General features: G+C 41.6%; 1 protein-coding gene across 3 annotated transcripts in view; it reads left to right on the top strand.

The window, feature by feature from the left end:
* Positions 1–23,828, top strand: part of dab1a (DAB adaptor protein 1a) — a 234,734-nt gene that overhangs the window by 110,934 nt on the left and 99,972 nt on the right. The window lies entirely within an intron of this gene.

Raw genomic sequence — 23,828 nt, 5'->3', positions numbered from 1 at the left:
CTGTAACTTATCACTTCTTCCATCTCCTCCCCCACTTGCTTAAGCTCAGGTAATTTGAATATGCAGATGTGAAGTATGAATGATTAATTAGGGTAATGCAGGGGGGAATCGGAGCGCTATAGGCTACCTTTTCCTTGCAGATATCAAATGACTATACCTGATTTGCATAGATCTTAACCTCGCCCTACTGGTGTAAACTGAACCACACAGTGCGGGGCCCACTTTGAATAAATGCCCGTGTCTGGAAAAAGGACAAAAAAAAAGTCAAAATCATCAATATGAAAGATGACTGTTGGAGCGTGTTTCAGTGACAGATTTGTCATTCTCAATCCACTGAAGTATTCACAGTCCAAATGTTCCAGTCACCGTGGAATTGTTGAGGTCAACACGTGTTAGCTGATGTATTAGCCCAGCTTATAGCCTGACATGCTACATATATGTTAGACACATGAGGTCACTGTGATCGATCATTTTCGAAGCCCTGACCAGTTTGATTTTCTTTCTTCTCTAATTGGGCACAGGGGACCTACCGAGGTACAAGGCCCTGCGATATGATCACACTGCCTTTTTTGTCCTAGCACACTGAGCACACACCACTTCCCATTGCAGACTTATACATATACGCAATTAGAATATTTCCCTTAAATAATCAGTGGCAGACTGCAGAAAGAAAGCAAAATTTGTGATTGTGACGACCGTTAGAAAAAGCAGTCTTATCTCCGTGATCATTTTCCCATTAGTTCTTTTTTGTGTCGTTGCCCAGATCCACGCGAGGTTGAAGCACTTTAATCATAATTAATAATGCTGGTGTTTAATCTTGCCTGTGTACCGCTAGAGTTGGAGCAATTGTCATTTAGTCAAAGATGAACCATGTGTTAGATGTCTCATATCCAACTCCCCCTTCTGTTTCAGTGGCACTGGTGGAAAATGTGCAGTGAGGCTGTAATTGAAATGTAGTCAGAGGAGATTTTTTTTCTTTTAAGTTGAATTTGATAACCTCCAAACTGTGAGCGTATTTGCATATTTCTAATTAAATATCTCAGCGTTTTTTCAATTTATATATTTATTTTTGTTGATCTAAACCAGCTCGTCACTTTGTTTATGATGGCATTAACTAATTAATGTTTGCTCTGACTTGTCAGTATATATTTATCTGTTTACTCATCATTTATGGTTTTCAACATGTATTTCTGTCTCTTGAGAAAACTTGGAGTGCGGGTGGACTGCTTGTGTGTGTGTGTCTGTAGGTGTGTGTGTGTGTGTACCCTGTGGAGCTTTTGTGTTCGAGCTACATGCTCCTGTTATGTGTGGCAAATTTACATACCTCCTCTCAGCAAACATTTCTCTGCATGTCGTTCCCTTGACCAATCACACCTTTGCAGAATGGTTGCCATGACAGCCTTATAGCCTCAGCCTCTGCAGGGCTGCCTGAGGTGTGTGTTTGTTTGTGTGTGTGTATACTTGGATTTTTGTGTTTCTGCCTTGAACATATTGCCAGAGAAAATAAAGTAATGGGTGATAAGGGTTCAGTTTATTCTTGTGGGTGTGTTATTCTTCTGATTTCTGTGTGTCAGGTCACGAGGTAAAGCTGTGAAAGAAAACTGCAGGATCAATAGCTTATTGGAGGAGTAACGGCAAAATTGGTTTAGTCTGCAATCATTCTCAATCAATAGATCTTTCTGGTCAGCTCCGATCAATATCCAGCTTTCGCCCTGCTAGTCTGCTGTTTACTGCTGTATGATGGCGTGTTTTATTCAGTCAGCCTGAATATGTGTGTATTTTGTGTGTTTGTGTGCTTTTGTGTCTGGCTATTGGTTATATGTTGATCCATTTTTGTTTGCATGCACTTGTTTTACTCATGCTTGACCATTGTGGGTTTTTGGGGTCAGATACTGACTATTGGTGACTAGAAAAGACTGACGGCTGATATTTGCAACTGATATACATTAATTGTTTTGTGGGAAACTATGGTCGACATCTTAACTTAGCCACTAGCAGTTAGCGTAGCCTTAGCCACTGGAAAAGTCCTGAATTGTGGCGATGGGTGTGTTTCTTATTCAGTTTTTATAGGTTGTGTTGTTGATAGAGAAGTGTCTGCTGGAATAGTGCTTTTAATTTATTGATAGTTGGTTAATGAAAATAATTATAGCAATAATTGGTGAAATTGCCAAATATCAGAACTGATAATCAGTCAGACCATAACTTTAACTTCAAATTTATTGTCATTCAGCAAAGTACACAGTTGAACGAAATGACGTTTCTCTCATCCATTTCTCAGTGCAGAAATGAAAGTGTTACAAGGTAAGGTAACTTGAAGATATAAAAATTTTAAATGACAAAACTAAAAAACACAAGCATACATCAGAAAAGATTGGAAGCATTGCAGTCTCGCTCTAGTATTATAGCCATCTGCCTAATATTGTGCAGGCCTCCCTCGTGCTGCCACAACAGCTCTCACTCTGGGTCATGGTTATGGGATCTGGGGGTGTCTGGCACTGGAACATTAGCAACAGATCCTTTGGGTGCTGTAGGTTGCAGAGATGAGCCTTCGTGAATCCAGGTTGCTTTAGGGCATCCCATGGATGATCGATCAGAGTTTGGAGGCTGGGTCAATGCTCTCGGGGTCTTTTTCATGTCCCTCTAGTCATTTCTAAGCAGTGTTTGTGGTGGAGGAGGCTGCTGTTAGGGAGTGCAATTGCCAAGGGGTGGTGTAATTGGTCTGCAGCAATGTTTAGTAGGTGGTGTTTGTCAAAGTAACAGCCACATGATTGCAAGGATCCACGATTTCCCTGCAGAACATTGCCTTCTTACAAGATTATTCTTCACGTGATCATGGGGAATGATTGCAATGCTTCCAATCTTTTAGTCTTTATTTTTCGTAAAAAAGGGAATACATGTAAAGGATCAGAGATTAAAGTTAGGCAAATAATAGTTTTTAGATAAATGAATGAAAATGTATTTAAGTCAATGTAATGTGTCTGAAGTGATTGAAACTTGTCTGGTTAGCGTTGGAGATGGGAAAGAATTTTTTAAAGCCAACATAGCAATATAGGAACTGACAAGTACTCTGTCCAAAAGAATACAAGAAACCAGAAAATAAGAGACCCCAATGCATATTAGTTTCACAAAAAAGACTGAATATTTGTGAGATAGCTGCATTAAGAAGTTGGTGGGATGGTGTTAGGATTGCCATCAAGAAGACTTTCCTGAGTTTGATCTTTATTTTTTCAGTCATTTTTTTTTTGCTTCTGTTCAATTCAATACTACCTGGTTCAGTGTATTAAAATGAGTTGGGGTAAAATACATCCATACAAATACTAAACATGAAGCTACAGTTGTTTTCCTGGTTACTGGGGTAATGATTCCCAATCCAAGAACAGCCCCTAAAATACACCAGCATCTCACCGTGTTAGTTTTTCCTGTTAAATGAATGCTTTGCACTGTGGAGCTATTATACATTGTGGTGTGAGACTGGGCTGAAGTCACATACTGTAGAACCTACAGTAGGTTAATATCTAATTACAGCAACAATGATTTAAACATGTGCATTTCCTTGCATTTGTACTGTTCAAATGTGAAAAAGCAGCCCTGATCTGACTCTAGCACCATAATGTGTAGACTTGCTAAGTGGTGGTTAAATGAAAACAATAATGAATACAGAATTAGTAGGACTATCAAGTAAGCAAGCAATGCAATATTTATGAGCTGATTAAACTGTGTACGCGGTCAGAGAGGAGCCATGAGAGGGCCGCAATTGGCCAATGGGCTGCTTCTTACTTATTCATGCTGGGGGCTAGACGTCTCTCTCTGTAAATTATTTAGACCTTTTCTTTGTGTGTTTGAGAGTAGTGTGTGAGAGATTTATTAAGGTTATGTGTATACAGCCGTGGCAGGGATCTTTTTAGAGGGGTCACTGGCCATGCTGCTGGAATAACATTATTATGGTGCCACTTTGTGCTCTGTGTGCATTTGTGTGTGTGTAAATCCATCAGCGAGGGCTTTTCCTTTTAGTGAAATGATCCTTGGGGAGGGATATGGAGATAAAGACTACATGACGCTGGGATGGAAGGGGGAACGGAGACTAGAAAGGAAGAAGAAAAGGGAGAATCCCTCTCTGTTCATTTTCCTACATATATTTATAACAGTTTCCTTTCCATTTTCCCTGTTTGCTTTATTTCCACCTCACAGGGAATGAGCTCCTGATGGAAATGCATGTCCTTTCATTATGAGTGCGTTGTCCGGTCTGACTGTAGGGGTCCTGGGAGAGGTGCCGGATGGGTTAACATGTGAAATAGCTATGCTAATCGCGATCATAATTGCATTTCTGGACCCGTGTTCGCACACTGTGAGCTATTTCACAGCAAACAGCCATGGCCTAAGCTGTGAATAATGCCCACTTCAGCTTCTGCAAGGATATGCAAGCGCCGGGCTCCTGATAGACAAGGTTAGTGGGCGGTTTAGAGAGAGTGGAGTGAAGAGTGATAAAGACAGGGGAGAGTGGATGGGGAGAGGAAGAGGAGGATAAGGAAGGATGGATAGAAGGTATGACGCCTTTCTTCATAATTACTCACATCTGTCTCACCACACTCAATCCCTGAGCAATATTCATCTGACAGGAAAAACAGCCTTTAGCCTGCTCAAAATACATGCCTTGTGGCTGCACATCATAGATGATTTAATCTGCTGTCTGCTGTCTCTTCGATAACAGATTCCTCACAGTTAGAATTTAACAGACCTAAAGAACAATGGGTCTAAAGAAGCCACGTACTCTTTGGTTCTGAGGTACTCACACATTCAGTAAAGCTGACATGCAACAGTGTTTGAGATAGTTGAAAGTTTTTCTCCCATTAACCTCCCTTAGTTTTGTTTTAAAGCAACACTGGGACTGTCTATAAAACACAGCTGCTTCATTCATTAGAATGAGACCTTTGTTTTGATGCAGGGAAAACCATCCTTCCTTCCACCCATTAGCTCTACCTGCTTTATCCTTATGGAGGGTCGTGGGGGGCTGGAGCCTGTCCCAGCTGACATGTATGAGAAGCGGGGCACATCCTGGATGGGTTGCCATTCGATTCCTGCCCTAACACAAAGTGACAGCCAGCCATGCTCACCCTCACATCTACAGTCAATTTCAAGTCGCCAATTAACCTACCGTGTACATCTACGGACTGTGAGAGGAAGCCAGAACACCCCGAGAAAATCCATGCAGGCACAAGGAAGAAATGCAAGCTCCACAGGGAAAAGCCCCTCTTGCTGTGAGGCAATTGTGCTACCACCAAGGCAACTGAAGAACTCACACAACTTCATTTAAATGCACATACTAGTATATTATACCATTATAGCATGCTACTAGATACACCACACTACAGCGACATGTTGTCTGATCTGGGGGCCAGCTCCCCTGTTTTATTCACCCAGCAAAAACAGAACTGGTGTGCAAAAAAGAAATACTTGGTACAAGCTGTACTGATAAAATTTAACATCTTCTGGCCTAGGGATGTGGAGATGTAATTTCAGTCAGCATGGTGGAGAATTTAAGTGCTTAGGGTGCAGCATTAATCCAATTTTCCTGCTAAGGGAACTTGTTAGTTTAGACGTGCCTATTAACGTAGAATAAGTTGAAATATACAAGTGGAGACTACTAAATTATTTGCAGCCGTTTCCTAAAATTTCATTCTTATGGAGCTAAACTGCGTCCTCAATTACATATCGAGGGAAACATATTTTCTGCAGCATTGTTTTTTGTGACGTGACAGAGAGACTTTTGAATTCAACATATTTTTGACATTTATAATATTATTTTACTGTTCTTATCCTTTTCCAAATAATCATACCCTTAAAATTAGTGCAGCACTTTTTACTCTGTAACCCAGAAATGGAGGAGAAGCTTCAAACATGTTGTTAAATGGTCATATATTTTGTTCTCTAAACTTGACCAAGTTATTTGGTGCCTAAACTCAGCCAATCTTCTAACAAGTCCTATCTTGTGAAAGTGTCCACCAAAGCTACATTTTTTTTCTAAATTGAAAACGATAAGTTTGGTACCTTACCCAAATCAAACAGTGAGTGAAAAGTCTAAGAATAATAGTGCCAAACAGGACTCGAACACCAGTTTTCAAGGTGAAATTCCTGTTTTTGAGTTTTGACGCCATCCTCCCCTCCTATGCAAATGTGTAAACTTTCTAGCTCTATTAAATTGAAAACCTTGTCTGCCTCCTAGTCTTTCCTTTCAGTGTGGATATATGTTCTGAATGTAAATGAAAAGGCTTTAGTTTGGTTTAGTTGTATAGGAACAGAATTTGTGCTATAGTTACGTTGCATAGGGTTCTTCCTGACCTTGATTCCAATAAAAAAAACTTTTTATGTGAGCTGTAAATGGATCTACATATCCTGCATCAATCTAAAATTGTATGAAATGACTTGAAAAATGTAGTAGTACAGAATAAACAGCACATACAGTGAAGTTAATGAGAGAAATATGTTAAACCACTAATAGGGTATTTTAGTAGCTGGGTTTGTATACTCGTATTTAATGTGTTCTACTGTATCATTGGGGGGCAGGGTCTGATATAGGATGGAGGAGGAGAATGGATGGAGGAAATGCAGAGCTGCTGGCCTTTGAACCCCTCCTCTGGGACTCTGCTGAACATACCCACCACCTCATCAGGCTGCTATATGGTCTCCATGGTGATCATTACAGATGGATGGTAGTAGCACCCTTCTCTCCTGCATCATCTTAGCACAGGTGATCCCCTGTCACAGCCTGATCTCCTTTACATATCCCCCCCGATTCACTAGACTTCCCCCAAGATAACGCTTCATCTCAATAAGGAAGAGTCACCGGGACCCTTGAAACAACCTCCTACACCCCCTTCGCCTCATCAATTTTCCATTTTTCCACTCCTTCTGCCTCCACCTTCCCCCCTCATCTGTCCCTTGATCAGCAACCCTCCTGGTGTTTTCTCTCTGTTTGTTCCTATTTCCTCTGTTTCCTCTCTGCATTCTGGCCAACGAGCGACATTAGAGGCTGCAGAGTGTCCTACAACCTGCAGGAAACATGTCTGTGCAGATGCTGCCTTCATGTTAATAGACTAGTCAGGATTCCTCATCGCGGGCACAGACAAGCGAATTTGCGTAAAGGTGAAAGCAAGCCTATTCTGAAGGAAAGATGATTTGTCTCCCGCTATTTTCAAGCAGAACTGCAAAAAGCACACGCTTATGTATGTGAAGCCACGACTGAGATGCTATTAGAGAACGCTGTGTCACTGCACTTACAAACACTTTAACAATGTAAACAGACTAATGTTAATGAAAAGGGGCAAACTGACTTCTTATGGCTACCATTTAGCCTAGCATTTAGCCTAGTGCTGAGGTAACAACTGCTGTCACGGGAATGCTAATGAAGCTAAGGAAAACAAAGCCTGGTTAATGAGAGCTCTGAGATAAGAGAGCAGAGGCTAGGACACACATGTGCACACATACACCGCACACACAGCGGCAGCTCATACTCTTCTCCTTCGACACTAATTAGACAGGAAGGACTATATGTGGAGGAAGAGCTAACTAACCGTCCACATCAATACTGCATCGTGCAAGCCTGTCTCGACCATTGGCCTCAAAGACACGGAAGGAGGTGGGGATGGAGAGGGGGGAGGAGGAGAGAGACAAATTAGAGAGAGGGCAAGACATGGAGGGCAGTGAGAAATGAATCTGCAGGAATGAAAATGAATCCACATCAACATCTGTCTCGGAGTGAGCTACACACGTGTCATGTCATGGACGTCCAATCTGCAGTATTATGACTATAGCGAACAGCCACATGGAGGGAGCTTAGTGGTCACCTCTTTGCATATTCATACAGTGTGTGCCACTTGTGGTTATAGTATGTATGAAAATGCGTCAAGACATAAAATACCCACGCAAAATGTGCATACTGAACATATTCGCTAAATGTTCATTTGCTTTCACTGCAAGACCTGCTTCTGGGAACCCAAGCATGATTAAGATTTTTATGGCTATGCCCAGACAACTCAAAGCACTTAGTTAAAGCTGGAGAAAAATCTTGGATAAATACTGAATATGCTTGCAGCTCTGCAAGGCTGTGCTCAGACACAGCGGAGCTCAGACTTAAATACTAATGTCAGTGGGCTGGCATGCTCACGCTGACGGTTCTAACAGGCCAATGTGAAGCATATTGCCATTAAAGTCTATCACTAGTCATTGATTAAACCCCAAAAACTCATCTCTGTGCATCGAAATTACATATTTAGAAGATTTTTCTCAGTAAAAATAATCCTGTCCTTCCTTAAAATAGCTCAGATATAACGCTGCACTTCTTGTGGAATGTGCAACAAAGTCTTCCCCTGTCTCTCTACCTACTCCTTCATAACCTACTGCATCTGAAGCACACCAGCTCACCTACAATTCTGTCCAAACACTATAAAATTACTCTACGATACACAATGGCAAGTTGTATTTGGAGTAATTCAACCATAGATCTTCTGACCAGGGCCGGACTGGGAAAGAAATTCAGGCCGGGAGATTTCCAATCAGTCAGGCCACTTCCACCACCGCAAGGGTTGTGTCACGTGGGATAATGCACCAAAATTTTTTTTTCCTTCCAAAAATATGCCTTTTACAGTTATGTTATAGCAATTACAACACTACTAAACAGACAGTAAGTCTATTAAACACAACCATAACGACAGCTCCATACAGTCCTGTACTTTCCTCTTCTGTAATCTCTTCACTACCCTCACCAATTTTTACAATGTTTTCCTTTTCCTATTATTTATATAACGTGGAATTAAAAAATATATATTATTTTGTCAGCAAATCATTTAGATGTCAGCTGGTCATAGCTAATAGTATATGCAAACACCAATGTTCATTTTATAACTGAAAATTGTAAGTCAACTGCTTATCCTACATGAAGAGGGGGGTCTCAAACATTTTCAGGCTTCCTGCAACCCACCTGACACCTGTGGAGCTTATTTGGGCCAGACATTTTTATTATATTTTGGCCTTTGAAGTCTGATGATGCATTTGTAAGAAGAACCGACCGTTTGTAAACTTACTTGAAGTAAGAGTGCTCCATAATCTCCGCTCCTTCCACTCTCTGGCCTCACTCTCATATCATCGCTCTGCAGTTCGTTCTCGCTATGAAGGGGCGGGCCATAAAGTAACTAACCAATCATGGCACGTTTCTTCTAAAAAAAAGAATGTCACTTTGACCAATCCCTATCCTTCTGATTTAGAGCTCAGAGCACTTGCTTTGTGTGAGTGACAGGAGGGTGGGCGTGTGCTCTGTAAGGCTTCTAACGCTGCTGTCTCGCTGTCTCTGGCCTGTCTGCCAAAAAGCCGATCAACTTTTTTTCATTGGCCTGCCAGTCCGTGGCTGGCCTGTCCAGGCAGGCCAATAAGGAGGCAGGCCACCGGGAAAAGTCCCGCCTCTCCCGATTGCCAGTCCGGGCCTGCTTCTGACCCTTTTGAAGATTAACTGCACATTGATGGGACTGTTTCTTTAGGTTTGTTGTGTACAAACCCCTGGAAGTCTGTCATGGAGACTGTCATCAATACACGGCACGTTCAAGGAGGAAACCCTCACCATTCACGCTGACTATTTATTATGCTCATGATATGTCTTATAGCAAATTAAAATGACAACATCAGCATGTTTAACTTGGTAAAAACAATTAATTTTGGCCACAGAGAAGCTTTAAGCAGTTTAATGTCTGCCATGTTAATACTGTTGGTCATTAAGGAAAGCTAGCTTGCTTGTATTTTAGCACTAAACAGAAAGCTGGACTTGATGGAAATGCAAGACGTTTTGCAGGTACCATGGTAGTACTGATACAACCAAAATTGTGACCTGACGGTGTATTTGAAAACAAAACTGGAACATGAAGCAACCATAACTCATCCTGAAGGGAATTTGAATGTGTGCAGATGTGAACATCTGTTGTGCTAGATTAACCGTTAGGGGATCACCAGAGTTCAGCATCAGGATTGTTACATTTTAAATCAGCCACAATATTAAAACCACTGACAAGTGAAGTCAATAACACAGATCAACTCATTAGAATGGAACGATCTGCTGGAAATCATGACATTCTTATGAATATTAATTTGACATGTACCACCAGCTTAGCACTGTTGCAGACCATCACAGCCCCCAACGGCATCGTCAGTCCTTCAGCTTTACAGTGCTCCTTACTGCATTGTAAAACTGCTCAGGAACACATTAAGGAACATGACAAAGAGCCCAGAAATGTTGACTCAGCCTCCAAACTCCCCACATCCCAATCTGGAACAAGCTTGATTTATTGAGGCCTCAGTTCACCACCCACAGGACCCAGAGGACCACTCCCAGTGTCCTGGTGAAAAGACATGCCTAGAAATGTCCACGTTCCAGTGGGTCAGAGTATTTTGGCAGCAGAAGGGACATATGCGCATATTAGGCAAGTGGTTTGATGTTGTGGCTGATCAGGGTGTGTTAGAATATTTCTTTAGATATCTGAAAACTGCCAGTGCTTGAGCAACGCAGCTACCTTATCTGAAAGGCCAACAATGACTTGAACAATGAGATGATGATGGACTTGACCAATTTTTTTGTGGTTTCAACTTTACTACACATATCCCCAATTGCCATTTTGCCAATAAATGTCATCTAGGCAACAAATACCTATGTAGCCAAACAGAGTGGTATTACATAAACATATTTTTCAGCATTGATTTGAACCAGGCCAATAGTTGTTTTACCCAAGTTCAACCTTCATCCTTACGACATCCTCACTCTGCTTCAACCAGGCACTCTTTTCCCTCCATCTCCCTCCAGTCTCTTTGGATTTGACACTTGGGGAATACTAACCACTGGCCCTCTCTCCTCCCCGGGCTTGACCTGATATTGCTGCCACTCCTCTTCCACAAGCCTGAGGCGATGGCTGAACTTAAACTAGGTTAGGGATGGGAATGGAAAGAAGCAGGTGCAGTAACATGAGCCATAGAGCAAGTGTAAACTTAATAACCATCCAGCTGAGATTTGGGAAGTGACTACCACTCCATCTTTCTCACGTCTGAATCTTTCTCTCCCTCTATCCATCTATCAAATCTCTATCTTCCATTTTCTTCCAATCCCTCCCCTCTTCAGCAATCTATGGTCCTTTTTATCTCTCTCCGGCTCTTTATATCTCTCCCTATTTTGCGCTCTCTCTCATTCTCCATTTTTCACTCTCTCTTGTACAATCAATCAGTTCTGAATTACTCATTTACTCTGTCTCTCGGTGCTGCATATTCTCTCTGCCACCAAGGACTGCGTTAATTTTCTCCCCTCCCTCGCTCTCTCTTTCTCTACACTCTGCTTGATAGAATCAGATGCTATTTGTCTATTAAGGGGCCACGGGGATATTTAATAAAGGACCTGTAATAACTGTGTGTGTGATTTCATGTGTGAGTGCAGGAGTGTGCATTTTCGACCAGGCGGGCGAATATCCCTCCGTTCCCCACCTTGATGAGGAAATTAACATGTCCGATGTGGGGGCTGATGAAAAGTCATCTTGACGCCAATGGTGAATGTCGCAGTTAATTTTCTATTTAGCTACAGTAACCCTAACCAACTCTAATTGATTAGGTGATCAAAAGTAATTGATATTAGGCCGCAGCTATGGATTCATTTGTCTTTTATGAATACTAATTGACCCCAGACTGCCCCTGCGCCCACACCTCCCCGTTCCCCAGTTCTGTTCCTTTCCTCTGCTAGACTGGACTTACAAGTCATTGTACATTCCTCACGCACCCTCGATCTCCCGTATGTGTGCGTCTGTGGTAAATTGTGTTGGTGTGTTTTGTTGCCGCTTGTGTATGTGTGATTAAGTATTTGTGTCTCGGCCGCCTTACCCCCCAGCCCTGGTGTGGAAACCAAACAATTCTTTTTTGACATCCATTATGTGTGACTTTGTGTGTGCCTCTATGTGTGTTTGCGTGCATTGAGTGGTGCTATGTACTATGTCCATTTGTGAAGCAAATTGGAGCAGAGAAAACTGCAGGGGTCTTTGGGAATGAATGTGTGGTGAATCTAAATAATCTGGTAATGCTTTACTTTTATGAAGAATGGTAAAAAAAAAGAGTGAAAGAAAATGGATTTTATACATAGCCTTTGGTACTCTGCATTTAGAGTATATATAGTTCAATCACACATGCAAACAAACAAATAACCACTAAAAATGTTAATGAAATAATTTTATTTTTGGATTTTGTTTAGCGAAAACTTTTAAAGAACCCAAATTTTGCTTTTTGGATTTCCCCTTTTTCTTTTAAGTGTGTTGTATCGCATTTTTTATATATGTAAAATCCTGCAAAGCCTTGACTGCAGACATGCATATGGACATAACACTACAGATGTATGGTTGTTTTTATTGTATTACTTTAGAGTTCCATAAATACACAGTAGTTCTTCATCTATGTATTCTGCACGGCTGTTAAAATTGTAGTTACTGCCCTTGTAGCGTAGTTTTAGTGCGGACAAAAATTGTCATACCCACATGACACCACTGCTCCAAACTGCTTGCAATGCTACGTTTGAAGTCCAGGCTCTTCGTCCATTACTTATTTACATCACTATGTAATGCATTAGCAAAAATTTGTCTAGCGGCATACCTGGCATACCCTCAAATAAAGAATGAGCAGCTTCGTTCAAGTCTGTCATTAATTTGTCACGAGAGCCACTTCTATGAAGGCTACATCTCTTTCCCCTATCTGTTATGTTACGTACCAATGTCGCCATGCTTTGCCGGGCCAGCTGACCAATCAGAACGCACTGGGTTTTTAGAAGGGAGTCCTACAGAGACAGGTGTGAAAACTATGCCCTTCAGAGAAAGAACATGTATAATTTGAGATATATGTATTTTTTGAACTGTAGTCCATAAAAGTAAAATTACAAACCTGTATTTGATGACAGTATCAGCTCTTTAAATATCTTTTAAATTTTCTTGCAGTCTCACTTTATTTTATTGTATTGTTTATATTATATTAACATTGATTTGATTTAGTAAAAATATTAAATATAATCTCAATAGAATTGACCCATCTATGGGGTAAAAATGTACTGGAATATATTACTATGTGGTGGAAAAAAACTGCCAATATTTACTTTTCATTCCAAAATATAGATAAAACAAAACATTAATGAAACACAGATGTGTAGAAAATGAATTGGAAAATAGACTTGGTATGAATAAAAAACAAAACCAGAATGAGTGGAGATTTCTGGCTAATTACTCAGATACTCTTGAATTCAATATTCAGTGAGGAGTATCACTGGATAAATGCATTTGAAGCCAGTAATTGTGCAGTAGTCATGCTGGATATGCTGGTAAATACGTGAATAGAAGTAAATTGTTGGAGAAAAAAAAAACTGTTAAAAATCTGGCCACTAGGGTGCAAGAAAAAAATGTTAAAAAAAATGACGGAAAACTATAATATTCCAAAAGTCCACCTGAAGTATTTGTAAAATAATATGTTTAGCAGATTTAAATGCAGTATAGTATAATCAAAGAGCAAATTTATATTTTTTTAAATACTGATTTTGGACCTGGCTGTGATTTACAGTTATGCCCTTTTTCACAATTACCATGTACATTGAATATTTCTTTTTTATGGGATTTTACAGGGATTTTTTGAAAGCAGTTTACTAAAAATCTGCAAAATGGCAATATATTGTTAATTGTTTATTTTATTTTAATTTTGTTTACAGTGCACTGCGTTTGGCGGTCAGTAAAATTGTCAGACTCCTTAACTCCACCACTGAAGACACAAGAGTTCTTTTAGACTAGAAGAAAGATACCAAACATGGCAAATATAAACCTTATATGATGATAATTCATTGGCGGCTGATAACATTTTTTTTTTTTTTTAAATCTGACTGTTGTACTAAATTACACATAATTCTCCTAACTCTTCTCCTAGCTTCACTGAAAACCCCTAATTAAATAGCTCACAAAGGTTATTTAACTCAATATCAATATATAGATTTTCTTCATACATAAAAGTTGGCTCTTTAATTAGATTGTACATTTCCCAAATTAAATCTTAGTTCCCAAGTACTACAATACACGCAGGAGACATTTTGCACTCACCAAGACGACACATAAGACAATTACTTTAAATTAAAAAACAATTACAAGAGCGTATAGTCCGTAAAACTCCAGGATTCCTAGCTTTGCCTGATAAAAGGGTGTGCAGGAGGTCCGACTAGACATGCGGAGGAAGTCTTGCAGAGAAACTGGTGTATTGGCCATCTCTGACACAACGCTGGCTGGGAAACCTGGCCTTTCTGTCTGCGCTGGTGTAGTTTCTCAGACATTCATGATGTGCAGGTGAAGACTTGCTGACTTGCTTAATAAGAGGTTTATTACAAAGAAGACCAGCATCGATCTGACAGAGATTGCCTGGAAGGATTCAGCCAATATGAACCTTGTAGACTAACATTCTGAGTTCGCTTGCATATGTTTATGGTTGCTTGTAAAACCCCAACCTATAGTCTCTGTTGGTGACAGAGCCCCTCAGATAAAACAAAAGTCCAACGTTCAAGGCCTGGACATAGGGGCCCCTTCCAATCGGTATCACAGTAAACATTTCAGAACATGTAATGGTTAACGCACATCTCAGCTCAGATACTACGATAGTCAATCACATAATTTGAATATTGCGGATTTGATTGTGCTGTTAATTTTTGAGGGATTATATTGCTCGACTTTGTGTTTTTTTTTTTTAACTTCTAGAGGCTCTTTGTTTGTTGGTGGTTGAGGGGAAACTTGTGTTTTCTTGCTGGCATTTTGGTTAATTTGCCCCAATCCTACAAATGATCATGCATCATCGTAGCTCTGCTCGCATGAGGCTCAATTTTTGATAAAAGTCTGATCAAGAACCCAGTCGAACCAGACGCAACACTGCTGGGGATTTATAAACCATGTCCACGGCCTTTTCCCCTCCGCCTCTACAACGTCCCAATGATGTGCTTTGCTCACTGACTGGTTTTTAATTGTAACTGCAGCTGAACTTCAACCATGTTTGCACCAGAGTTTTGTGAACGGAACACAAGATTTGAGTCTGGTGATGTAACAAAAACTGGAAAGACAGAGGGTATCAGCCTGGCTTATAGTAAAAGAGCAACACAATTAATAACTGAGCAAATAAAATTCACTGTGGCTTTCTCTCATTGTGAACAGCAGCTGCAAGAGCTATCCTCTCTTCTTTCATTGAGAAAACCCTGTCATGTCCATTTCTGCTCAGTTTGCTTTAGGATTTGGTGATACCACTTGCCTCTTCTTTATCCCCCCTTATGCACCTGTCCTCCATCCTCACCCGGCTTTCCCTGCTAGCAGATCCTGCTACTTTCTGCCATTCTTGCAGCTTAGTGGTCACCAGGGCATCCTTACTATTGCAGCACAGATCATGACAAATAGTTCAGACCCAGAAAATGGAAGAAGAGAGGGGAGGGGCAGAATTAGAGGAGAATCAATAAGAGAGAACCAGATTTTTACATCCCCTCATTTTTTATCTTACGCTTCTTTGTCTTTCAATTCATCTCTCTCAGTAGGGGGTTCTTCTACTCTTCTGCAGTTAATTTTGTGAATGTGTCATTTCTGTTGGTAATTAAACTAGCCAGTTAAATAAGGGATACATATGCAGATAATGGACCTAAGCCTCTTGTTTCGTCCTTTCACAGGACAAGCTTTTGGAGTAACAAAAGGATGAAATGTCATAAATTTGACTGGAGAAATGTGGTGCAGAGGGAATCTCTTCTGTATATACAGTATATGAGAGGATTGAGGCAAAAGGTGGGAGATAAGAGGAGCAGACACAAAGAGGTAAAGGCAGAGAGTGCTATAGAGGTAGGGAGAGGTAAAGGAAGAAAGAAAGTGAAATAGCGTAAAGCGCTGAGCACAGGGTGCTGCATGTCGGCGGGTATCAGGGGGAGTATTTGGTGGCTGGGAGCCAGTATGAGTGAGATGAGGGGAGGCGAGTCTGCAGAGCCAATAAATTACGGGCCTTCAAGCCCCACTTTACATTAATGGAATGTGCAGCGCTGCTCTCTCCAGTCGGCCGCTGAGATTAAAGAGTAGGGAAATGGCTGTGGACAGGCTCTCCCCGGCCTGGGGTCTCTGTGTGTTATGGGCCTTGAGAAATCCTCAGACTGGCCCTGTGGTGCACGGGCCCATGAAGCAGCAGCGACTGCACACGGAGGTCCAGACTGAGCATTTTAGTCAGAATATCCATCGCGACAAAACCCATGAGGTGTCTTTGTCTGGTGATTGCAAACCATTGTCTTTGGCACTTCTGACTGAGAGAAGGTGCTTTTTAGAGATTCAGCAATATTAGCTCAAAATCCTCGCTTGGGTTGTTTATGTGGAATACAGTATTAAAGATCCATTCCTGGGAAAGTCGACCTGGATACAGTGTGGTACTCTGAAGATTTCTTACAGATTATGTGGGATAAAGTGTGCGAGTACGAAAGAATGGCTGAAGCATATCCACCTAAACCCTGCTCTCTTTCACAGCCCCTAAACCCATTACTCCACCATTCATCTCTCAATTGAACTGTGGCACTGCCGCGTCTCCGCCTGTCTCCTGGTGGCTTTACACTTGTTTGATGGAATCAGATGCATCTGGGAAGATTCAATTAAAATGCTGTTGCTTTTTCTTAACTACTTCTCATTGCTTGCGTGTCTCCTGCCAGTCTTTTAAAGTGATTACACACAATTATTTCAATTAGATGTCAGGAAGTAGTGCCATCATCATCAGACAGCAATCAGGTTGTGGTGGAGCAGTGGGAGACAGAAAGCGACAGCTCCTCTCATTCTCTTTCATTAAAGATGGAGGGGAACATTGCCAAGCGTTTTCACTTCTCTCTTTTTTTATTTTCCCTCTATTTTTCACAATGTGGCACACTTTTAGAGATGCAGAAAAAGACACTTTTGTACCCCTCCACCCCCTGCATGCTGCTCTCATCTCCGCTAATGAATGAAATCCATTTCTGGATCTCTTTCTGAGAAACGGGTGAAGATGAGGGATTGAGTGAGACACAAAGGAAGAGCAGGCCTCCTGTTGGCTCCTGGACAGAGTCAAATAGTGCGGGAGGAGAAAGGCAGCCTTCTGGCTATACTTACCAATAGGGAACAACCTAATGATATGAGCCAATTCCTGCCATTTCACTGGAAATTTCAACAGAATTTTGAATTGATGCTCACATAAGGAGCAATATGATTCACTTTTCTTTCCTGCCAAAACCCTTTTAGCCTATTATTTTTCCTTCTCTTGCTCTAATTCTGATATTGCTTAATATATCCATTTTTTTCCATGTTTTTTTTTTAAAATTAATGTTACATCTAATGACGAAGTGCATTATAGCAACAGTTATTACAATTAACACAATTATTAGCTAAAACAAACACACTGGCTCAGATTCTGACGCACAAATGTTGATAGTTACATGTAACAATGTAAATCCATACGCAGTAGCATGGTTGATATTTCCAGCTCCACATAATTCCGATACGGTCCCCAAATCTTATAAAATTGTTCTATTTTTGAATGTAAGTGCATTTAAGGCGTTACAGTAATGCTAAGTCGGTCAGCACTCTCTGCCAGCCCTCAAATGTGAACATTTTTTTTATTGATCCAGTGCAGTAAAATGTTCGTACTTGCTGCATAAATGATAATATCATACAGTCTTTTCTTTCTTAAGGTGACATATCTGCTTGGAAGGCCAAAGATAAGAGAGATCGGGTCCATCTCCTGTTCCAAATCCAATACTTTAAAAATTTCAGATACAACATCAGACCAGTCTCTCTGCAACTTACAGCATGACCAGAAACAATGAGTCAAAGCAGGAGGAAGAAGGCAGCCTTCTGGCTATACTTTTACAGAGGGAATTCCTGCGAATTCACTGGAGATTTCAAACTTATTCAAATTGATGCTTGCATAAGAAATGACGAACACTCAAACAATACGATTCACATCCCTTTGACTTTATTTTTTCCTTCCTTTTCTTCTGCTATACGTTTAGTTATCTTTTAATACATGCAGTTAATTATAATGATGCAAATTGAGTAAAATAAACAACTAAATGTGGAAAAAATACTAGCGTTCTTACCATGTAACGTTCAGAAAAATAGAAGCAAACATCCTCTTTGTGTTCTTGCATGTTGTTCTGCAGGAGTTCATGACTTGGGCTGTGTGAGAGGTTTATGTTGGTCTGTGTTTCTGTTGGAGCTCCAGTTGGTTGTCCTTGGGGGGGGCAGAATATGCTATAGCAGTTCCCGTGGGACTGTGGTATGGAAACAGAAACTATAGCGCAGGAGCAGCCAGGCCTCATTGTAGTAATAACACAGGCTTTGCAGGAGGAGACATGCACAGCATAACGAACAACCCACCATCACTGCAGCACACACACCCACACACACACCCATTTGTGCACATGTGTGTACAAGGTCAGAAACATAGTGTTGTTCCCTAATCCCATGTTTTGCTTATTGTATTATTCGCACACAACAACATCATCAACAATGCATGCACACGTGAAAAAGCGCGCACACACTCCGTATGATGAGGCAGCCCAGCCCTCTGCAGCAACATGCCTGGTTGCTTTGCCAGGGCCACGCTGACTGCATGCCTTACAGCAGCATCAGTATGCTACAGGCATGGTCCTGTGTCTGCACCGCCCTCCTCTCCCGCTCTTCGTCCATCTCTTCTTTGTGCCTTCCTCGCGCTTCTCTGTCTTACCTCCATCGCTTTCTCCACGTTCACTTTGGCCCCTCCATTCCCGATCCCTCCTCTCTTTTAGTGTAAAGCAGAGTCACATTCGGGCTAGTTCCTACTACAAAGCGGTCACTTATTCATCTCTTTACCATTTTCAGCCTCCTTATCTTATCTTGAAAGGCTCCACTCCTCTCTACGCTCCCTGGTGTCCCTCCTTCATCCTGTTCTTGCATCACTGCCGGATGGGCCTTTATGGGGTTTTCCTTTTTTTTTTTTTTTTTTTTTTTTTTTGAGTTTTCAGGTCCAAGCGGGGAGCAGCATGCTGGGCTAATTATACCGTTAGAAGCCAGCCACGTTGGCTAATGTTGTTTTTCTGTTTCCTCTTAGTTTTGCATTGTAACCAGGGGGACGGGCACATTAATTGCCCCGCTGATGGCTGTCATCATCCACACCCCTCCATGTCCGACACACTGGGGTAAAGTGTGTGTTGGCGTGTGTGTTTGTGTGTGTGTGTGGGTCTCAGCGGGTGTCTGATGGGAGGGTGCTCAAGTGTGGAGGACTCATCATGGGTTATTAGGAGCATGCAGGGGGGCCATCAAGCGTGAGAGGTAGAGAGATAGAGGCAGCAGAGAGATGAAGAGAGAGAGAGAGAGATGGTTAAGAGAGAATCATTTCCAAAGCAAACTATCGCTGGTCTGGACCTAAAGTTTGGGTGTGAAAGAGTCATTTGGTTCCCCTTCCCCTCTCTGTCTCTCTTTCATTCTCCTCAGTGTGTTCTTTTTTTGCCATTTTAGATAAACTTTGTTACCATGAATAATAAACATTGCTAAATTGGGATTTACGTGCGACAGATTTTACAAAGAATGGTCACAATTGAATCGAACAGAGGCTGAAATAGTTCCACTTTTTGTCTTTTGTACGGGTCAGGCTCTTAAGATGCAGGAATCCTTCAGCTTTATTGCATCTTTTGTTAGGTCTTGCTTGCCCCCCTCTTTTTTTATCATTCTGAGGTCTTTGCTTTAACCCCTAAAACTCGTCTCTGTGTCTCAAAGTTACATGTTGAGAAGTTAAAATATTCCCTTCCTACCTCATCATTGCTTTTTCTTGAATGACCAGATCTATGAACTCTGTTTCTTTCTCCACCCACCTGTCCTTACTCGCTGCATCTCGAACACACCCCTTCACCTACATGTCTAGTGAAACACTGTTAAACTATTCCACGCTTCATGTCCGTGGCAAGTTATAATTTTATAGTTATCCAGCCATGCATTATACAATTCCACAATTTCATTCAGCAGACACTTTTAACCAAAGCGACGTACATCTGAGAGTAGATACAACACAAGCAAGGACCTAGTCAGGAGAAAACAACTTGGATAAGTGCATAAAACAAGCCATACATGTTTTATATAGATGCTCCACCTTGCAAGTTGATTGGATAGGTTCCTTCAGTCTGTTTCATATGAAACCTCAGAAGTCTGTGTTATTGTCATTGATACGCTGAGGTTTGAAGGTGGTAATGCTCAACCATGGTGCAGACTGCTTATTTCACTCTTGATATGTCTTCTAACATATTAAAAATATGTTATGGAAAAAGTTGATTTTCACCTTTAGAGGACTAAAGGTGAAAATCAACTTGAGGGGACTTTAGGATGCAGCAATCTCATTGCAGGTGTTGAGCATCTTTTATCAGACTATGCTTCCCCAAACCTTCAAAATTCTTCAACAGCAACTGATTTAACCCCTGAAACTCATCTTAGTGTTGTGCAGCAGTAGCCGAGCCATGCTAGACCCATGTTTCTGACGGCACAAGGGTCTAGGGAAGCTCGACAGGGAGGGAGGCGGGCTAAAAGGTTGTCTATCAAATCCCTCTGCAGCAATTGGGTAGGTATACAACCAATCTACGCAACGAATAGGCTGACGTAGTTCCGAGAGCACCGGCGGATTGTGGCTAAGTCCCATTAGCTTCCCAACCAGCGGAGCCGCGGAGCCAACTGGTATATTAAGGATTTGCCATATCCCGTCGGCATAAGTCCAACGTCTTTCTTCTCAATGAAACACTTAAGTGCCGTCCTTTGTTTATCTTTCAAGTTGAATTTTAGCTTCAAATCTTTAAGGGCTGTAGCCAAAGCCGAGTCGAAAGATAACTGTTTATTGTGCGCTGGTTGTTTCTGTCAGAATCGTCGCGCCTCTGTTGTCACTTTGTTACGCCCGCCTTCTGACTCTACACTTCATGGTGATCTGTCCGGCCAGTTTTAGGAGAATCCAGCCTCGAGCCTTATGGAGGGTAACTAGACCCACCCTGGCAGAGAATTAAATTAGTTGCCGAGGGTTGTCTAGCGCAGCTAGGCTAGTGCAGCAGCATTTTTAGAAGTTCTTTCCATTAAAGCAATGTCTTCCTGCCTCAAAATGGCTGAGAAGCAACATTGCTTTTTCTTGACTGTCCAGATCTATGAAAAGCCCTGTTTCTTTCTCCACCCACCTGTCCTTACTCGCTGCAGCTCGACTGAAGCACCCCGGTTCACCTCTCGCTCTCCTGAAACACTGTAAAACTATTTACGCTAAATGTCAGTGACAAGTTGCGATATTGGAGCAATTTGAGATAAAACTTAACCATACATGTTAGAAACAGAAACCAAATATGAAGAAAAATAATGACACAGAAAGCCTTGACATGCAAGTTAATGAGATAGGTTCCTTAGGTTTGTTGCATATTAAACCCCAGAAGTCTGAATTTGTGTTTTTGTCAGTGGTACACTGAAATTTCAAGGTGGAAATGCTCAGACATGGTGGTGAATGCTTATTTCACTCATGATATGTCTTCAAGCATGTACACAATACCATATAGGAAAAACAGATTTTTCACCTTGGGGGCTCTCGAGGACAAAAGAATTCCATAGCAACATTTTTCAGACTTCACACTTAGTTTGTATTCTCGCTATTCCATTATAAGTGCAAGCTTAGCTGACACCGCTGTGGCATCATCAGTGTCATTTTCTCAGGTGCTGGAAAAGGCTCCTTCCCCAAACCACAGAAGACATTATGCAGTACAACTGTTTTCTCAGGCTCAGCTGTAGCATCCACACTAGTTAATGGGCAATAAATGGTCGTTGTGCATAGATAACATGTGGGATGAACAAGACATTTCATGTGGCATTTAGACTTCAAATTGGAAAAGTGACATTCTCACACACACACACACACACACACACACGTGAGCTTTACAAACAGTACACACACCGGTTTCTCTCATTGGCCGCCGTTAATTTCCTGCGACGCATCCTCGCAGCACATAAAGGCAAGATAAGGATAAAGGATAAGAATCTAGACTGCCTTGTACGCCATGATTAATTCATTTCATATTCTGCTTGCCTAGAATGAATGTGCAGTTAATATTTAATATTCCTGTGCTTTTTCACATGATTGCAACATGATTATGAGAGACGCACATAGTGGGTGTGCATGTTCAGGGGAGAGAGACATTGTGAACGTGGCTGAAGAAAAAAGCACATTTTTGTAAATTGCATCACTAAAACTCTTTGTGCTTACCAGTAATGCTAACGTGATGTTTAAGCAGTTGAAATTGAAAAGAGAATTCGATTGAAAGAGAAAATTTAAGAGCAGGAGAGGACTGGAGTAGGGGAGGACCAGGAGGAGAGAGGCAGCTTCAGTATTATCATATGTAGTTCAGTGTGGGGGGTGAAATGAGTCCTGACACAGTTTGTTGTTGTGCGTCTGAGCAGCGCAAGAATAAACAGAGTGAACCTCTATCTTTATTTTCATGCTGTATGAAGGGAGAATTCAGTTTATTCCCCGTTTCTAAACTTCATAGTGCTATATTATAGCACATACATTACAGAGAACAAAATACTGCACACATACACATCAAGAAGATACAGATCTCTTATAACACAATAATACAGCTGCTGAAATTATATTATTGTTCTTAATTGGAGCCTTTAATAAGCCTGCTGAGAGGTCATGGTGTATTAATGGTGCATATTACAACAATATACCAGATTCATGAAGCAACAGGAGACCCCGGATGAGTTTCCATGATAAAAACAACCTCCACACATGCCTAGCTGACTGTTTTTGAAAGTTTAAGCAGTAACTGTATTTCTGTGAACATGTAAATGTTATGTAGAGAGGAGTATTGTGGGCACTGTCAGCACAACGGAGGTGGAAGTTTGGAATAAAACACTTGATCGAAACCATAAGTCCAGAGGTGGCACCGCAATATTTCCAAATGACACCAATTGTTCCGGTCATATGGCTGCGTTCGTCTTATTGTGCAGGTGCATAACATGAAGTCAGTGCCATGGGGCTGATGGAGAAGTTAATTAGAGGCCAGACCCACGCTTCCCCACCTCCTGACCCACTTCCACCCCTCCCGTCGTTGCCCATCTACACCCCATCTCATCTGTCATTCACAATCCCACAACTGCTAATGAGCTTATTCTGAGCCATACATTATGTCTGCAGCTGTACCTTTCTGCTCATTTTTTTGTCCCTCACCCCCACCGGAAAGACAGAGAGAGCTATTCGTTTTTTCCGCCGCGTCTCCAATTAGAATGCCTCCTCTTTTCATCCCTGTGTCATTTCTCCCTCTTCTTCTGTATCCTCTTGTTTCTCTCATCTCCCGGTGTTGGAAGCAGCTTGTAAAACAGGCTGCCTCATCCAAATGGAGACGAGCCCCGCGGTCAGCGCCGTTTTGTTACTGAGGCAGAGTCGCATTATTCTCTTTACTCTGCCTGCGTGGACGCTTATGGTGTGTCTATGTGTGTTTTGAGGCTGTGCGTGACATCAGCCTTGCAGTCACAGGTAATGATCTCATCTCCCTGCCGGTGACTGCAGGCACACTGAGAGAATTTTGCACACACACACACACACACACACACACACACACACACACACACACACACACACACACACACACACACACACACACACACACACACACGGAAAAGGGAAAGATAGAGAGAAGAGATTGGTATTGTAATGATACTCTAATGGGCTACCTGACAAGTGCTTTTTCTTAATGTTATACCCCCCCTCTCTCCCCCATCCCT

The sequence above is a fragment of the Acanthochromis polyacanthus genome, chromosome 4, assembly GCF_021347895.1.
Source record: "Acanthochromis polyacanthus isolate Apoly-LR-REF ecotype Palm Island chromosome 4, KAUST_Apoly_ChrSc, whole genome shotgun sequence".
Taxonomy (NCBI): Eukaryota; Metazoa; Chordata; class Actinopteri; family Pomacentridae; genus Acanthochromis; species Acanthochromis polyacanthus.
The sequence above is the reverse complement of the archived record's forward strand: the minus strand, read 5'-3'. Positions and strand labels throughout refer to the sequence as shown.